The following is an 18594-nucleotide window of genomic DNA, read 5'->3' on the forward strand; positions in this document are numbered from 1 at the left end:
CATGCTGACCTATAAACAGGAAGCACACACGTGGACCAGGATTTAAGCAGGTCAAAGAGCATCATGGCAGCCTGTAGCCTAAGAAAAATAACAATTCACATGCTGACTCCTTCTACTTAATTGGCCACTTTACGCCTCACTGCTAATACACACACACACACACGTATGTACACAAAGTATAATCAAGGCACTCTAATATGAAGACGTGAGACAGAGTATTCCAAGGGGGGGATATTCCTCTACATTGAAATCTACTCTGTAAAGTCAAACGGCGGCACGAGGCAAGACCTCAGTTCAGCGAACATCAAAGGATTATTTCTTTTGCTCTGTTTTTTTCCGAGCAGCCATTGAACGCATCGCCAAGATTTTCAAATTTGCGTTTTAAAGCCAGAGGACATTTATGTTGTTGATTTAAAAATATAAAAAACAAAGAGGAAATAATGGAAATGGAAATCAGTTTGGTGGACCTTCATTTTCTTAAGATTTTTTATTTTTATTTTTTTACATTTCCCATAGTTAATAATGTAAATCGAAACAGTCTGTTTTGAAGCTAGCCGATAGGAAATATTGGAAGTCGAAATAATCTGTTCCAGGGTCAAACTGTCACCATGAGAAAAAAAAAAACATCAACATGTGAATAACTTATTTGTCATGATCCACGCCTGCAGTTCCTCTGTTGGAGCTTGCGTGGCGCCTTGCACCTTGTCTCCCCCCACTCTTCTCCCCAGTAATCACCATCACCTGGGCTGCGCACCTGTCTTCAAGCAACTCCGATTTCTGCCTGCATTTAAGCCTGCCTGACCCAGAGATCCGGCGCCAGAGATATTTCGCTATTGCTGGTGGTACACAGCGCTGCTCTCGTGGCTTCACCTCTTGTTGCTAATTGTTTCCGGACTATCCGCAGTGATACTTCCCCTCCTATGTGCTCTTCCGCTTCCAGGATTCCTCCCGTGTCTGCAAGTCCGCTGCCCGCTCCAACCACGCCGTCAAGTCCTGCCACCTGCTCCCGCTACCGTCTGCTGACTGATCCTTGTTCCCGCGAGCCACCTTCACGCCTCGGAAATACACACATTGAGCTTCCTTCAAATAGACTATTTCCATCTACTCCTTTCGCCTGCTTTTGGGTCCGGTCCTACATCAGACAAATAACCTTTTTACATGATATGACACCCAAAAATGTGACTTCAAACATCACCTGTGAACAGCCACAGTTTGATCCTGGAACAGATTATTTCTCTTTCCCTGATTTTGTTGACTTCCATCATGTACAGTACATCTTGCTGTAGTTTGATGCTATTGTTCTATAGTATTGTTATTATAATTAATCCGTCCATTTCCTATTGCGCTTTTCCTCATCACTGCTGACTTTGGGTGAGAGGCTGGGTACAGCCTGGTCGCTAATCAATCGCAAGGCACAAACTGTACAGACAACAAGAATTCACATTTACATTCACACCTATGGACAATTCAATGAAGCTAACATGCAAGTTTTCAAAAGTTGTAAGGAACCTGGAATAGCTGGGAAAACAAGATACAAACTCCAGACAGGAAGCCTTGGAATCAAACCCAGAACCTCCGAACTGAGAGGCAGACATTTGACATTCCTAAAATGGATGGAATTTCAAGATGGCTGCAGCGCATTAAAGTGAGCCTGTGGAGAGGCGAGGAGTCACCCGCAGAGAGAAATCTGCTGTCACTGTGGCGTGCCTAAAAACATGACTTTTGGGGCTATTTGTGTCAACAAACGTCACCGCAATCTACGTACATTTTGTTTTTTTATTACAGCTGAAGGAAAGATGATGGCGCACATTTAATTCTCCACCTTTTTTCTTCCGTTACGTAATGGCAACTGCGGACCCGGAAGGATGGAGAGGAGGAAAAGTGCGAGCTGCTATCATTTACTTCAGGGTTGGGGAAACTTTTGATGTTTGGCTTTTAACACAGACACAAGGACGTAAGGCAGGTGAAAAATTGTGTGCGAATGTAAATGAAATCTATGCAAAATCATTTATTTGAATAAAAAAATTCTCCTTAAAATATTATTTACAATTAATTTAACTATAATTATTTATTCATACTCATTATCAAATTGCATTGATCGTAATTCATTTAAAAAGTCTTTTTTTTTTTTATATTTGTTGTACTTCATGTAAAATTGTTTTTTTGTAATAAAAAGATAATCATGCACTCATTTAAATTTTATTATTTAGACTACTTATAATTGTTGATTTTACCAATATTTTTGTAATTAGGTGGCACGGTGGTTAAACTATAAACCACAATAATACTAAAATTAAAAGTTAAAGTGAGTAATATTAATAAATACAAAACATTTAATAATACAATAAAATAATAAATGAATAGATAAATACAGGCACAGTGTACGACTTGTTAGCACATCTGCCTCACAGTTGTGGGGACCGGGGTTCAAATCTCGGCCTTGCGTGTGTGGAGTTTGCATGTTCTCCCCGTGCCTGCGTGGGTTTTCTCCGGGCACTCCGGTTTCCTCCCACATCCCAAAAACATGCATGCTAGGTTGATTGAAGACTCTAAATTGACCGTAGGTGTGAATGGTTGTTTGTTTCTATGTGCCCTGCGATTGGCTGGCGACCAGTTCCGGGTGAAGATAGCTGGGATAGGCTCCAGCAAGCCAAGGTCGCCAGCCAATGCTAACTCCACACAGGCGGGGCCGGCATTTGAAACTAACCAGTCGTCCACCGTACTGCCTAATCTATGCTCATTTTTAAGTTAACTATTTAGTAATTTATTATAATTATTAAATTATTTATCTATCCATTCATTTATCCATCCGTATGTCAATCAATTAGAATAGTGTCAAAAGCTTAATTGAGTTAGGTAGATCAATTCCAAAAATGAAACTCATATTGCACTGCACACACTCAGGGTGAAATATTTCATGATTTTTTAAATATGTATGTATAATTTTGATGATTATACCTTACAGCAAACAAATCCAAAAATGTATTGTCTCTACAAGCTTGACGATGCAGCAAACAATCAAAAAACAAAAATGATTTTTTTAATGTAGAAATTAGGCAGGAATTTGCCTTGTTTAATGAATCGATATAATGTTTTATTCATTATTTAATGAGATAATAATATGAATTATTGATTTTTAACCAACCCAATTTAGGGGGGGGTGGGAATGCAAAATGACTAAGAAATATTAAATGAGTCTCGGGGGCGGATTAAAGCGGCATTACTGTATGTGGCCTGCGGGCCATACTTTGCCCACCCCTGATTTGTAGCACAAACTCACGTAAATGTTCCAACATGTTTCGTCTGAAATGTGGGAATGTTTGGGAATACGGAGGAGGGACACGTGGGATGGGGAAAGACGGCAGCACATTCAAAGCAATCATCAGGGGAGGCCTGCCGGCCTGCCTGCCTGCCTGCCTGCCTGCGGGGGATAATCACTGCAAAGCCCCACTGTCTCATTCACTGAGCATAAAACCCACTGGATTAATACACACGCACGCACGCGCGCACACACATTTACATAAGACACAAACCACTTTCTTTTCTTCCATAAATGCTTTTTCTTTCACTTTGGCTTCTCTATGTAGGATACTCACTTATTGACATACTTGGCACGGGGAGAACATGCAAACTCCACCCAAGCGAGGCCAGATGTGAACCCGGGTCCTCGGAACTGTGAGGCAGATGTGCTAACCAGTCGATCACCGTGCCACCTGTTATTATTATTATTAATAGTAGTAGCTCCAATAAATCTGGACCAGGATGCCTGCTATGGTCCTCAATTTTGTACAGATTTTGTGTCCCATAAGACCAGAATCCAGGGTCAAGCTGTGGCCCTAAAAAATATGTTAACAACTTTACAGGATTTGTCAGTCATACAAGTGCCAAAATAAGACGAGGGCTTTCTTTGGGAGTAATAAAAAAAATAAATAAATAAAAAAATTTTTTTTTAAAAAAGCCAAAAGAAAAACATTACATTACATTTATGTTCATGTATTTATCCATTTCGATGTATTTTTTCCTGGAAATTATATTTCTAATTATGAAGAAAATTTATATGATCATACACTTTAGCCATGCAGGCTGTATCTGAGATTCAAAGCCTGAACCGCAGAACTGCGAGGTGGCCAGGTTGTTCTACTTCGTAAATATGATTTAACTTCTATTTTTCAAGAATTTTTCCACCGCATTATTATTATGATCACATTCACACCTAGGGGCAATTTAGAGTCTTCAATTAACCTACCACGCATGTTTTGGGGATGTGGGAGGAAACCGGAGTGCCCGGAGAAAACCCACGCAGGCACGGGGAGAACATGCAAACTCCACACAGGCGAGCCCGGATTTGAACCCAGGTCCTCAGAACTGTGAGGCAGATTTGCTAATCAGTCGTACACCGTGCCTGAATTTATCGATCTATTCATTATTATTTATTATTTTATAGTATTATTAAAAGTTTTGTATTTATTAATATGATTCACTTTCACTTTTAATTTGAGTATTATTGTAGTTTAGAGTTTACATGTATTTTTCTGAAAACACCACTTTTCTTATTACTAGGAGGACAAATCATGTGGTTCCACTACCTTATACTGAGGCAGGTGGGTCCATTTCAAACACCCACTTACTGTAAGTGACTAAATATGGCTCCTCTACACACACACAAGTGGACACCAGTCGACGCGCTACCGCTTACATGCCTTTGACTCATTTCAACACATACAGTACATACTGTATATATACCATGGTCCACTGCTATTCGCCAGGGATAGGGACCAAGCCTGACGGTGAATAGCAAAAATGTGCAAATAATAGACGGCCATTATAGTTGCATTGAAAAAAAGAATCTCTGTTTGCGAATAATTCGGGTTACGTCCACATTTTTCATAGAAAACTTACCCTTAGTTACGTATTATTTTCGGTTTGCGAAAAGTCTTGGTATGGACGAACGGAAGGATCTATGTTGTGCTTCTACTCGCGCTGCGACACAATCCTTGACTCTGTGCATAACGCTTGGATGTAAACTGAAAACGAGTTGTCCGCTCCGCGGCGTAGGGCGGAAATCTGTTCAAGGCAGAACTTCCGCCTCCACAACCTCGATCATCCAATCACAAATGTAACAGCGTTTGTGATTGACGTAATAAAAAAGGCCCAAAATCACTTTCTTTTCGTCAGAAAATACTAGTTACAGTATGTATGTCCATCCATCCATCCATTTTCTTTACTGCTTATCCTCACTAGGGTCGCGGGCCGCTGGAGCCTATCACAGCTATCTTCGGCAGGTAGCCGGGGTACACCCTGAACTGGTCGCCAGCCAATCGCAGGGCACATATAAACAAACAACCATTCGCACGCAGGCATGGAGAGAACATGCAAACTCCAAAGAGGCGGGGCCGGGATTTGAACCCCGGTCCCTAGAACTGTGAGGCAGATGTGCTAAGTTATTTATTGAATTGTAGTGTCTCATTAATTAAAACAGCAAACGGTTAATGTTGGCATAATCATGTCAAAATAGCATTCCCTCAGCGGAAGTTCCGCTTTTATGCAGATTTAGCCAATCAGATGCAACAAGCAGCTGCCACTTTATGAATGAAGACTGAAAGAGGTGCGCTGTCGTCATGCTAAACATTTTCTAAAAAAAATATGAATCAAAAGGCTCCCAATCTGCGAAAGATTGAGCTTTGTTGCTCTTCATTAGACTGACAATAATGAGACAGTACTCCTTGGTGATAGCGTGAGCAAGGCAATAAAAAAAATATCTAAAGAAATGCGCAGAAAACTGCTCAACAGATCAATTAATCTTTTAAATGGCAATGTGACATCCCACTTTCAGATTTGTTTTTTCAGAACAGAAAATGAAGTTTCCCTGGATCGGTTTGTTGTGCCACAATCAACCAGTGAATTAGAAAAGAAACTGACAAAAGAAAAAAACACCTGAATCAGAATGTTCCCGTGACATTATTTAGCGTTTTATTTCTTTAAAATAGTGTGTTTTCACTTATTTCCATATTGCTCTATATTTATTTTTAAACTACACAATGATAATTATAATTACATTTTGTGGCTGGAACGGATGAAGTGCATTTCCATTCATTTCAATGGGAAAAATTACCTCTGTTTAAGAACGTTTCAGGTAACAAATGGAGTCACGGAACACCTTTTTTTTTTTTTTTTTTTTTTTTTAAACCCCAAAACTTCTAGCTTTTGTTTTGGGATTGGTTACCCCCACCCACCACCCTGAAAAAAAAGAAAAAGACAAAAAGAAAAACATTGAAAAAAATGGTGAATCCTCGAGTGCTGAATTGTGAATATGCTGGGGTCAAGTAAAATAGATGCACATATACTGCTAATTGGACGTGTTTTAATCGTGAAAGTTGCTCCAGTAACAAAGTATTGATGGATTGATTGACTATTGTGGCAGAGGGAGAACAAAACATCCTGCGTTAAGGAAAGACGCTCCATTGGGACGCCACTTTATTCCTGATCACACACACACGCATGCGCACACGCGCGCTCACACACACGTGCTCATCTGCTTAAGAAGACTTTGCTTACTGTTTACAAAAAGTGGATATAAAATGTCTACAGACCACTGTTCAAATGCCACGTTTTTGTGATAAAAATACAGTACTGTCAATATTAAAATTGTCATACAGCGCAGATTTAAAAGACGGAACTAATGTCTATCTGTGGCTCAAAATTCGAGGCGGATGTGTCAAACCACAGGATATTTTATTATATTGCTCCACTGAAAATGGCAGTCAATAATAATTTTTGCTGACAAATGCCACAAGCTAGACGTCAACGGCATCCACCCGACGAGGCAGCCTGAACCAGCGTGAAACGATTACCGCGAACGATATTGTATTGCTACAAGACTTCTGCTCAAGAAATGTATTTTGATAACTTTATGGATTATAATAGCAGCCTGCTAGACCAGGAGTTAAAGTCACCTTGAGTTGATTGCGAGCTTCGAGCTAACGTTGCTTCAAGCTATAAACCGCGATTTTCGGCGTCCCCTACTGCTGGAATTCAGCATTACAACAAAGCGGTCCGTTGTGTCGCGATGAACAGGGACAGGTGGCAAAAAAGACTGAGAAAGTTGAGGGAAGCTCATCAAACACCGGTTTGGAACATCCTACAGATGAACAGGCTAATTGGGAACAGGTGGGTGCCATGATTGGGTATAAAAGGAGCTTCCCTGAATTGCTCAGTCATTCACAAGCAAAGATGGGGCGAGGTTCACCTCTTTGTGAACAACCGCGTGAGAAAATAGTCAAACAGTTTAAGGACAATGTTCCTCAATGCACAATTGCACAGAATTTAGGGATTTCATCATCTCCGGTCCATAATATCATCAAAAGGTTCAGAGAATCTGGAGAAATCACTGCATGTAAGCGGCAAGGCCGAAAACCAACATTGAATGCCCGTGACCTTCGATCCCTCAGGAGGCACTGCATCAAAAACCGACATCAATGTGTAAAGGATATCACCACATGGGCTCAGGAACACTTCAGAAAACCAATGTCAGTGAATACAGTTCGGTGCTACATCCGTAAGTGCAATTTGAAACTCTACAATGCAAAGCAAAAGCCATTCATCAACAACACCCAGAAACGCCGCCGGCTTCTCTGGGCCCGAGCTCATCTAAGATGGACTGATGCAAAGTGGAAAAGTGTTCTGTGGTCCGACGAGTCCACATTTCAAATTGTTTTTGGAAATTGTGGACCTCGTGTCCTCCGGACCAAAGAGGAAAATAACCATCTGGACTGCTATTGACGCCAAGTTCAAAAGCCAGCATCTGTGATGGTATGGGGCTGTGTTAGTGCCAATGGCATGGGTAACTTACACATCTGTGAAGGCACCATTAAAGCAGAATGGGACATACAGGTTTTGGAGAAACATATGCTGCCATCCAAACAATGTCTTTTTCATGGACGCCCCTGCTTATTTCAGCAAGACAATGCCAAACCACATTCAGCGAGTGTTACAACACCGTGGCTTCGTAGTAAAAGAGTGCGGGTACTAGACTGGTCTGCCTGCAGTCCAGGCCTGTCTCCCATTGAAAATGGGTGGCGCATTATGAAGCGTAACATACGAAAACGGAGACCCGGACTGTTGAACAGCTGAAGCTGTACATCAAGCAAGAATGGCAAAGAATTCCACCTACAAAGCTTCAACAATTAAGTGTCCTCAAACATTTATTGAATGTTGTTAAAAGAAAAGGTGATGGAACACAGTGATTTTTTGGAACGTGTTGCAGCCATAAAATTCTAAGTTAAGGATTATTTGCTGAAAATAATCAAGTTTATCAGTTTGAACATTACATATCTTGTCTTTGTAGTGTATTCAATTAAATATAGGTTGAACATGATTTGCAAATCATTGTATTCTGTTTTTATTTATGTTTAACACAATGTCCAACTTGATTGGAGTTGGGGTTGTACAACATACTGTATGTGGAGCATCAAAACATTCACCCACATATCCAATGGCTCAATGTACAGCGAGTGCGGGGCGGGTCGCTTCCTACTTGACAGCAGGACATGCAAGACGTTTTTCGCCTGTTGTCCTGCTCCTCTTCCTCGTTTTCCCTCTCAATCATGCTTTTTGTGTCACGTCTCTGGACCTCAGCTGTATGTCACCGGCAACTGATGTCCGTAGGGAGATTAAGGAAGTCGCGGCACAGCAGAGAGGAACCTCTCCATGACACTCAAAGTTACAATCAAGTGGATAAAGGTTCTGGCAAACCACGTCGCTTGGTCACTAGCAAGTTAACTTACACGTTAAAAGAAATCAGATAAGGTTCAACAAAAGCAATAAAAACAGATCAGCAAGGACGAAAGGAGTGCTGGGTCGTGACCACCCACACCGCTACTGGCAGGCAACGGCTCCTCGAAAAGAGGTAGATTTTTATTATTGTTTCTACTTACACAGTAATTAGTGCATGACTGTGTTATGCCACAGAAACACAAAATTATATTTTCAGTGAGCGTTTTACAACCTCGCTCCTCCCATTGCTTGGCAAAATGACTCATTTCCGTGCCGTTATTTCCTTCTGCGTCATTTCTGGTGCGCCACTAAATGCGCCAGCGCGGGAATGTATACGGTAGACACTAAATAAAAAAAAAAACAATAAACTACTGAAAAATACAGCAAGGTGTTAGAGGAGCTGATAGGCTTAAACAGCATTGCATCACCTCCTCTAGTAGTGGCTTGGGTAAATATATAAAAAATAAAAAAAAATAAAGTTGTGCATTGTAGTTTTAACTTTACCACAACAGAAAACCGAGCAAGCCCGCAACAGTAGCCTATTGTAACAAATATATACTCAGTTGCTGAAATGTTGTGTATTCTTCTGCGTTGCTTTTTGTCTGTAGTTCAAAATAAACAGATACACATACACAATTGTCTAAATTGCTTCAATGCTGGCAATGTTGTATGTGTAGTCGCTGTTAAATAAACATGAATTTAATGTTCATTTTAATGCAGTAACACACACGCACACACTTAGCAGGCAAGTGTTTCAACATCATAAATCTGATGGTCCAGCGCTTGCGGATGCACATATTGTACTTGTATATTGTCCGTCCGTGTTTGACGCTCTGCTTGGATCTCACTCTCAGCCTTCCCGCTCTCAGGATCTTGAACTGACTTTATCCTGCTCTGTGTCCTTTCCCTAAAAAACTCTCTCCCAGGTCCTCTGGCTCTCTCTCAACTCGCTTCTCTTCAGAATCAGAATCAGAATCATCTTTATTTGCCAAGTATGTCCAAATCACACAAGGAATTTGTCTCCGGTAGTTGGAGCCGCTCTAGTACAACAGACAGTCAATTTACAGAACACTTTGGAGACATAAAGACATTGACAAAAAACAATTGTGCAAAAAGATGCAGAGTCCTCTAGCACTTAGAGCAGTTCGAATGACTAATATCGCAATAGTCCGGTGCAATGACCATTGTGCAAAGGGCAAGTCCTCAAGGGTGGGTAGGGGGGTACCGACAATCCTTTCAGCAGTTTTGATTGTCCGTTGCAGTCGGAGTTTGTCCTTTTTTGTAGCAGCACCAAACCAGACTGTGATGGAAGAACACAGGACTGATTCGATGACCGCTGTGTCGAACTGTCTCAGCAGCTCCGGTGGCAGGCCGTGCTTTCTCAGAAGCCGCAGGAAGTACATCCTCTGCTGGGCCTTTTTGAGGACGGAGTTGATGTTGGTCGCCCACTTCAGGTCCTGAGAGATTGTAATTCTTGAAGGTCTCGGCGGTTGACACAAGGCAGCTGGACAACGTGAGGGGCAGCTGTGGCGAAGGATGCCTCCTAAAGTCCACGATCATCTCTATAGTCTTGAGCGTGTTCAGCTCCAGGTTGTGTCGGCCGCACCACAGCTCCAGCCGCTCCGCTTCCTGTCGATATGCAGACTCGTCACCGTCCTTGATGAGGCCGATGACAGTGGTGTCATCTGCAAACTTCAGGAGTTTGACAGTCGGGTTCGCTGAGGTGCAGTCGTTCGTGTAGAGAGAGAAGAGCAGCGGAGAGAGGACACAACCTTGGGGCGCCCCAGTGCTGATGCTGCGTGTGGATGAGGTGGCCTCCGCCAGCCTGACCTGCTGTGTCCTGCCCGTCAGAAAGCTGTAAATCCACTGGCAGATGGCAGGTGAGTCGCTGAGCTGGAGAAGCTTGGATGAAAGGAGTTCATGGATGATGGTGTTGAACGCTGAGCTGAAGTCCACGAACAGGATCCTCGCGTAGGTCCCTGCACTGTCGAGGTGTTCTAGGATGAAGTGCAGTCCCATGTTGACTGCGTCATCCGCAGATCTGTTCGCTTGGTAGGGGACCTGTGACACTCTTGAGGTGGTCCAGCACGAGACGTTCAAAGGACTTCATGACCACAGATGTCAAAGCGACAGGCCTGTAGTCATTCAGACCCGAGATTGCAGGTTTCTTGGGGACTGGAATGATGGTGGAGCGTTTGAAACAGGATGGAACTTCGCACATTTCCAGAGATCTATTGAAGATCTGAGTGAAGACTGGAGCGAGCTGGTCCGCGCGGACTTTGAGGCAGGATGGTGGTCCGGGCCTGCCGCTTTGTTAATCTTTTGTTGTTTGAAGATGCGTCTCACATCCTGTTCATGGATGGTTAACGCAGAAGTCAGAGGTGTGATTGTGGTCGCGGGTGTGTGGTGTGAAACTGTCCTTTTCAAATCTGCAGTAGAAGGAATTCAAGTCGTTGGCTAGTGTGCTATTGTTCTCAGTTTGGGGGGATCGTCGCTTGTAATTAGTCAGCGATTGGAATGCATGCCAGACTGATTTAGAGTCGTTTGCGCTAAACTGATTTTCCAACTTTGCTGTATAGATCCTCTTTGCAATGTTAATTTCTTCAGCTGTCGCAACACCATCACCTGGCTCGGTTTTAACGTCGGCCTCATTGTTATTTGTCTTTATGGTGCAGTAATTGGTCATAATTTTTTCCCTCTCTTCGTTTTGAACTAGATAAAAAGCAATGGAGAGGAATACCCAACATTTCAGCAACCAGTATATGACACAACAGCCTACTGCTGCAGGCTTGCTTGGTTTTGTGTTGCGTTAATGTTAACTAACGTTAGTTAGAGGTAGGGTGAATGTGTCTCTCACAAAAACACTGGCCCCTTGCAGGCCACTAATGCAAAATTGGTGAAGAACTGCAAATGCACTAGAACATGTGAACTTCAATTGGGGTTCATAAGAAGCACTTTAAATGGAGGGATGTGTGTGCTGAGTTTGAATGTGGTGTTCTGAACACAGCTACATCCCCAGTTATAAGAGGGTGTGTACACTTGTGTACTGTATGATTTCATTTTGTATTTTTATTTTTTAGTTGAGTTGTAGTTATAGGCCACATTAAGGGTGGAAACAGTGGAAATCTTGGCCTCTGTTTGTATAACAAAAACCTGGCATTTGAATAGTGGTGTGTAGACTTTATATATCCACTGTATTTATCCATGCTTATCTGAAAGCCAATTTTCTTCAAGGGTAATATTCTAAAATGAGATGAAATGGATATGAAATTGTTTTGGGATCATAGTATGTGGTATATTTGGGGTTTAAATACTAATGCAGTAAAATTGTGTATATTTTTAGGAGTGGAGGGCGTTTGCTATTGGCGATTTTGTTGCCATTTGCGGTCCGTGGGTCGAGGTCCCTAATCCCCGCGAGTAGCATGGTTGACTCGCGCACTCGGAGCTCTCCTCGGTGCTGAAACTCTCACAAAGGCGCCACCGCAACTCGGCAATAAATTACAAACAAACACTATTAATAATATCCAGATTATTAAATCCACCACAAGTCTTGTGTAAAAAAAAAAAGCAAAGAAAAAGACAACATTTGTTCAAAGGCGTCGTCAAAGTTGTCTCTTTTTTATTAAGCGCAGAAAAAGAAAATGACCACGTTGAAGAAGCAAATGAAACCGTGGAAGGAGAAAGGGTAAAAAGAGGAAAGAGGAAGAAAAAGAAGAAAAGACCAACCTGAGCAGCTTTGGTTAGTCCTGGTCGCGTCTTTCTCCCAACGTGCCGTGCACGATGCCGCTCACAGATGGAACAGCGAGCTGCGCCGGCAGCCGTCGAGTGGCGAGCGGACGCCACCGCGTCATTGGGGATTCTACAAAATAAGACGGCGAGGCTCACTTCAAGTCTTACACTTGTCATTTTTATATCCGATGTTACACTAGGGGGAAAATGGAATTTCTTGTAAGGATGGTAAGAAGCAAAAGTGCTTTCAAAGGAAATATGACAATAGAAACCCCACATTTATCAACATTTGGTGCCGTTTCTTTCCAAAATGGCTTTTCTGTTTATTACAATGGAGAGTAATACAGCGTTCGAGCCACTCTTGTGGCACATATTATGTCTATGTTATTTTTAATCTGTACTGCTGAGTGGATGGTTTTATTCCGCCTGACTCTTATTTTGACGATTTACTCACCCAGCTTCCTGCCCGACAACGTCAGGCTCGGTGACAAAATGGCCGCACCCTCTGACGTCACAGAGCAAAGATTAAAACGGAAAAAGATGAATACATAAATAAAATAACGCAAAAATTACGATTATCACTATTAGTAAGAATATATACAATTATATTTTTTTAATGATGAAAAAAATCCAGGGTGATAGGAAATAAAATTATTTAAAATAAACATGGCGACAATAGCACTACTACAACTAATAATGATCGTTCATTTTTTTTGTATCTGCTGCAGTAATATTTTTGTACATTTTGATCATTTTAATGTTAATTTTCATTCATCCTATATTTTTCGTGAAAAGAAAAGGTGAGCAAAATAAAACAAATATCCATTCATCCATTCTCTGTACCACTTCCACTTACGTTTCGAGAGTCGCAGCTCGCGGGTATGATGAAGCTTATCCCAGCTGACTTTGGGCGAGAGGTGGGGTACACCCCAATCGCAGGCCACAGAGAAACAAACAAGCATTCACACCTGAGGACAATTTAGAGTTCAATTAACCTACCACCCATGTTTTTGGAATGTGGGGGCTGAACCGGAGTACCCAGAGAAAACCGAGACTGAATTTGAACCCTCAACCTCTGAACTGTGAGGCGGATGTGCAAACCAGTCATTCACTGTACTGCCGAAAACATAAATATAAGTTTCAAAATATTTTTTGGCATGTTCATAATTTTGAGTGATGACAACAAACATCAATAAAAAAATGTTTAAATAAAAACTGCATGACATAAAATACAATGAAAGTAAATCCCCAAGGCTGGGTTTAATCATTATTATTAATTGTAGTAGTCGTAGTTGTATTATTGCAAATGTTTTTTTGTCAAATTCTTCATATTCAATTTTAATTTAATTTTAATGAAATGGAAAGGTGAATAAAATAGAACAAAATTACAATTTAAAAAAAATTCTAAAGTTTTCCACATTTTTATTAGTGACAAAAAACAGGGTGAAATAAAATAAAGTAGATAAAAATACAGCCCAGAGGATAAAACATACACTGTTATTACCATAATTCTATTATAATTTAAAAATTCACTTTGATGATATATATGCACGTATATCATGAAAACAGATGATGAAGTGAAGATTATTAATGTGCTACTAAAGTAAATAGTTGTATGCTGCATTGAATTACATACAAATCCACAAAATGCTCAAAATATAGAGTCGGACAAAAGTTGGCATATACAGTGCTTATTATATTAACCTACTTTATTTTATTTAACAGGCACAGTGATTAATGGCAAATAATTTGAGTCAAGAACAAAGAAAGTGGATTCTAAAGCAGTATTGGACACACAAACAAATTGCTATTAATTCACGGTGAATTTACAACAGTATGTTACTGTATTTTATAATAATTTTTAAAATAACAGCAGTAATAATAACAGTAAATAACTAATTTAACAGCATAAAACAGCGTTTTTAATGAACAGTGGATTTCAAGAGTATCTTACTGTATTTTATAATTGCAAAATACTGTTAAATAGTTATCTCTTGTATTCAAACCACCAACTGGTTGATCAGTGGATGAGTGGCTGTACCAGCTGAGCTAAGTAGGCACCATCCTGCCTTCACATGTCCAGACCAGCATATTACTGATGATTGAGGGCTTATGTTCCAATTTTGAATGAAATTGGGGGTGATGGAAGGAAGGGCATAAAAGAGATCAAAATGTAAGGAGGGGGGCATAGAAGAGTACTTTCAAGAAAAGGGGTGGGATGCAAAAAAGAGGGTTTGAAAGAAGGAGGTCAGGAAGGAAAGAAGAAAAACGCTATTCTGAGGTGGAAGGAAGGCAAAAAGGAAGGCAGGAAGGAATGAAGCAACAGGAGGTTTAAGCAAAGTAAGGACCGATGTAAGGATGCATGAATAAAAATCGGGTAGGTAGAAAGGCGGGAAGGAAAGTGAAAAGGTTGGACGTTGGGAAGAAAAGCAGGTCTGAGGGGGTGGAAGGCACGAAGGAGGTCCAAAAGAAGAGACAGAAGGTAGAAAAAGTACAAACCCCAATTCCAATGAAGCTGGGACCTTGTGTAAACCATAAATCACGATTAAATACTATGGTTTGCAAACTACAAAGACAAAATATTTAATGTTCGAACTGATACACTTTTTTTTTTATTGTTGCAAATATTCACTCATTTTGAATTTGATGCCTGCAACACGTTCCCAAAAAGTTGGGAGAAGGGCAAGTTTATCCCTGTGTTACATCATCTTTCTTTTTAACAACACTCAGTAAACATTTGGGAACTGCGCACACTAACTGTTGAAGCTTTGTAGGTGGAATTCTTTCCCAATCTTGCTTGATGTACAACTTCAGTTGCTCAACAGGCCGGTGTCTCAGTTGTCATATTTTGCGCTTCATAATGCGCTAAACATTTTCAAGGGCAACAGGTCTGGACTGTTGGCATGCCAATCTAGTACTAGCACTCTTTTACTACAAAGCCACACTGTTAAAACACATCCACAATGTGGCTTGGCATTGCCTTGCTGAATTAAGCAGGGAAATCCCTGAAAAAGACTTTTGCTTGGATGGCAGCATACAGTATGTTGCTCCAAAACCTGTATGTATCTTTTAGTATTAATGGTACCTCCACAGATGTGCAAGTTACCCATGCCATGGGCATTGACACACCTCCATACCATCAAAGATGCTGACTTTTGAACTGGATTGGTCCTCTTTGGCCCGGAGGACATGACATCCATGATTTCCAAAAACAATTCAAAATGTGGACTCGTCAGACCACAGAACAGTTTTCCACTTCAGTCCATCTCAGATGAGCTCGGGCCCAGAGAAGATGGCAGCGTTTCTGGGGTGTTGTTGATATATGGCTTTCACTTTGCATGCTAGAATTTGAACTTACATTTCTCGATGTAGCAACCTTGTTACCTGACAATGGTTTTCTGAAGTGCTCCCGAGGCCACGTGGCAATATCCTTTACACAATGATGCCGGCTTTTAATGTAGTGCCCACTGAGGGATCGAAAGTCTATGAATCACTCACTGTTGGTTTTCGGCCTTGCCGCTTATGGACCGGAGATGATGAAATCCCTTATTCCTTGCAAATTTACCTTGAGAAACATTCTTCTTAAACTGTAGGACTATTTGCTCTCACACAGTTGTTCACAAAGTGGTGAACCTCGCCATCCTTGCTTGTGAACAACTGAGTCTTTTGGGGATGCTCCTTTTACACCCAATCATGACACTCACCTGTTTTCAATTAACCTGTTCCTCTACGGAATGTTCCAAACTGATGGGAAGGAAGGAGGTAATGAAAAAGGTCAGAGAGGATGGCAGAAACGTAGGTTTCAGCAAAGGAAGAATGCAAGAATAAAAAGCAGTTAAGGAATAAAGGAAGGAAAACAAATATGTTTGGAAAAAAAGCTGGTTTGGAGGTCAGAAAGGAAAGTAGAATAAAAGCAGGTCTGAGGAGGAAGGGAGGAGGAATAAAGGAAGACAGAAAAGGAGATTTAAGCGAAGGATAGATGTATGGGTGAGAGAATAAACAAATTTAGACTCAGGGAGGAAAACACTAAGAAGGAGGTTATGAAGAAAAAAATGAAATGAGATGAAAAATATCTTAAAATGTAATAAAAGGAGAAGTGACGTGGCACACGGATGCCATGTTGGAGTGGGGGCCGGAGGATGAATTGAGCTGTCGATCATGTTCCCACTGCCGCCTGTCACTTTGCGGCCGTCGGTAACATCACTTCACACATCTGACTGCTCATCTCCTCGTCGTCGTCGCCAGCCTGCTTCTTTTCGGGGACAAACGCAACACATTTTTGCAGGGAACACAACTCCACATCCAAGAAATAACATCCATATTTTTAAATACTGTGAAAAGCTAACTTGTAGACAAACAACCCTTCCAAATGTTCATTTTTGTGTCATGACATGACATTTCACAGCATGTTATCTCCAGCAGGCTGAGCAGCGTCGCCCCCACCCAGCCAGCCAGCGTGACCTACAGGCAGGAAATTACTTGGCTGTTGCATGATGTATTAACACACACACACACACACGCACGAGCACAAGCACACCATCCTGTCAAAGGCATTGACTCACACACGCTCCAAAAAACCACCACAGGCAAACATGTAATGGAATGCCATTTAAAAAATACACTTAATATATGTATTAAAAATGGGCATTGTTCATTCAGATTTCGTGATTTATCCACATTGGAAACTTTCGACTCGAGGTATGTGCTTCGGTTCATAACCTTTATGGACAGACTTTCACAGCCGAGGCATTGAGGTGTTCTGGTATGGTGGCCTCATTATTGGGACTTTATGACAAAATATAGTCTATATTCTTTTATTACATTATCCCATAGTTTCTGTGATTTTAATGAATTCAATAGTTCCTTGTTCATGCGGACTGGGACAGAAGTTCACGTGTGAGGGAAGAATGGCGCAGGAGATAGACAGCCGGATTGGTGAACTGTCTGCAGTGATGTGGAGTCTGTATCGGTCGGTCGTAGTAAAGCGGTATTTACCAGTCGATTTACCGGTCGGCCTACGTTCCTGCCTTCACCTATGGTCACAAGCTGTGTGTGGTGACCTCAGGATCAGGATCACAGATACGGAAGTGGGCGAAATGAGTTTCCTCTCCCTTAGAGATGGGGTGAGCACCTCGGTAATCCAGAAGGGGCTCTGCTGCTACTCCGCATTGAGAGACACAATGAGGTGCCAGATGAGATGGCTCGGGCATCTGGTTTGGCCCTGGACGCCTCCCTAGTGACGAGTTCCCAGCATGTCCCATCAGGGAGAGGAAGATGGAGATTATTTCTTCCAGTTGGCCTGGGAACACCTCAGGATCCTCCCCGGAAGAGCTGGACCAAGTGGCTGGAGAGAGGCAAGTCTGGGATTCCCTATGAAAGCAGCTGCCCCCGCGACCCAACTCTGGACAAGCGAAAGATGGAATGTGCTTCCAAGCATCAAATATTTTGCAGAGGTCACCTTGCCTCACCTGTACTACTCTACATGAGAAAAGAGCACGAGACAGGTGGGCGGCAGGGGCAATTTTAGGATTTAGATCCTTAGGGGTGCTGAGCTCCCGGCCAGGCAAGTTAAAGTTCACTGCTTTGTATATTTTAACTCAGTTTTATTCCCACATATCAAAGGGAAGCACAACACTTTTTTGGAAAGTCTGTGCACTAAGCCATCAGATCTAATTACGGTTCATTAAATGATGGGCCATAGCACAAGACGAATGAATTGGATTTTTAAAAACCAACATAGTGTAACCCTACTAATAACTGGGGGGAGGCCAGACCATCTCTACATACGTGTTAATAGTAGCCATTTTTTTCCTGGAGTAAACCAGACCACTACAATTAAAAATAAAATGGACCTTGGAATTATTTTTGGGACTTGTATATGAAATGCAATGCACAAAATTGACTTTTAGGAATACTTGCAATCATAATTTATAAAATCCTCTCTTTGCACCTCCCTCTCTGTCCTAATAGGAGTTCTAATGTTCATGAGCATCCAGTCAGCTTGTCAGAAGCACCTTGGCTTTAATATTAATACATGCACATGGCACAACAGCTAGCTTCTCTTATTCCAATTCAAACACAAGAAAGGGGCGC

General features: G+C 41.6%; 2 protein-coding genes across 3 annotated transcripts in view; both read right to left on the reverse strand.

Annotated features, from left to right (window-relative positions):
• The window catches only part of LOC133474098 (synaptosomal-associated protein 25-A-like), a 49270-nt gene extending 35894 nt beyond the window's left edge, over positions 1–13376 (reverse strand). The window contains exons 1-2 of one of the 2 annotated variants that reach the window (XM_061765434.1): positions 13358–13376; positions 12499–12631 (exon numbers count right to left, since the gene is read on the reverse strand). The gene's annotated coding sequence lies outside the window, so the exon portion shown is untranslated. Of the gene's footprint in view, positions 1–12498; positions 12632–13357 lie in introns of those variants that run through there. The other variant, XM_061765429.1, reaches the window with a different exon arrangement.
• A 557-nt stretch (positions 13377–13933) lies between these two features.
• lrrc28 (leucine rich repeat containing 28) overlaps positions 13934–18594 on the reverse strand; it is a 29305-nt gene continuing 24644 nt past the window's right edge. The window contains exon 11 of the transcript XR_009787342.1: positions 13934–17902. The gene's annotated coding sequence lies outside the window, so the exon portion shown is untranslated. The remainder of the gene's footprint in view (positions 17903–18594) is intronic.

This window comes from Phyllopteryx taeniolatus, chromosome 2, assembly GCF_024500385.1.
Source record: "Phyllopteryx taeniolatus isolate TA_2022b chromosome 2, UOR_Ptae_1.2, whole genome shotgun sequence".
Lineage (NCBI taxonomy): Eukaryota > Metazoa > Chordata > Actinopteri > Syngnathiformes > Syngnathidae > Phyllopteryx > Phyllopteryx taeniolatus.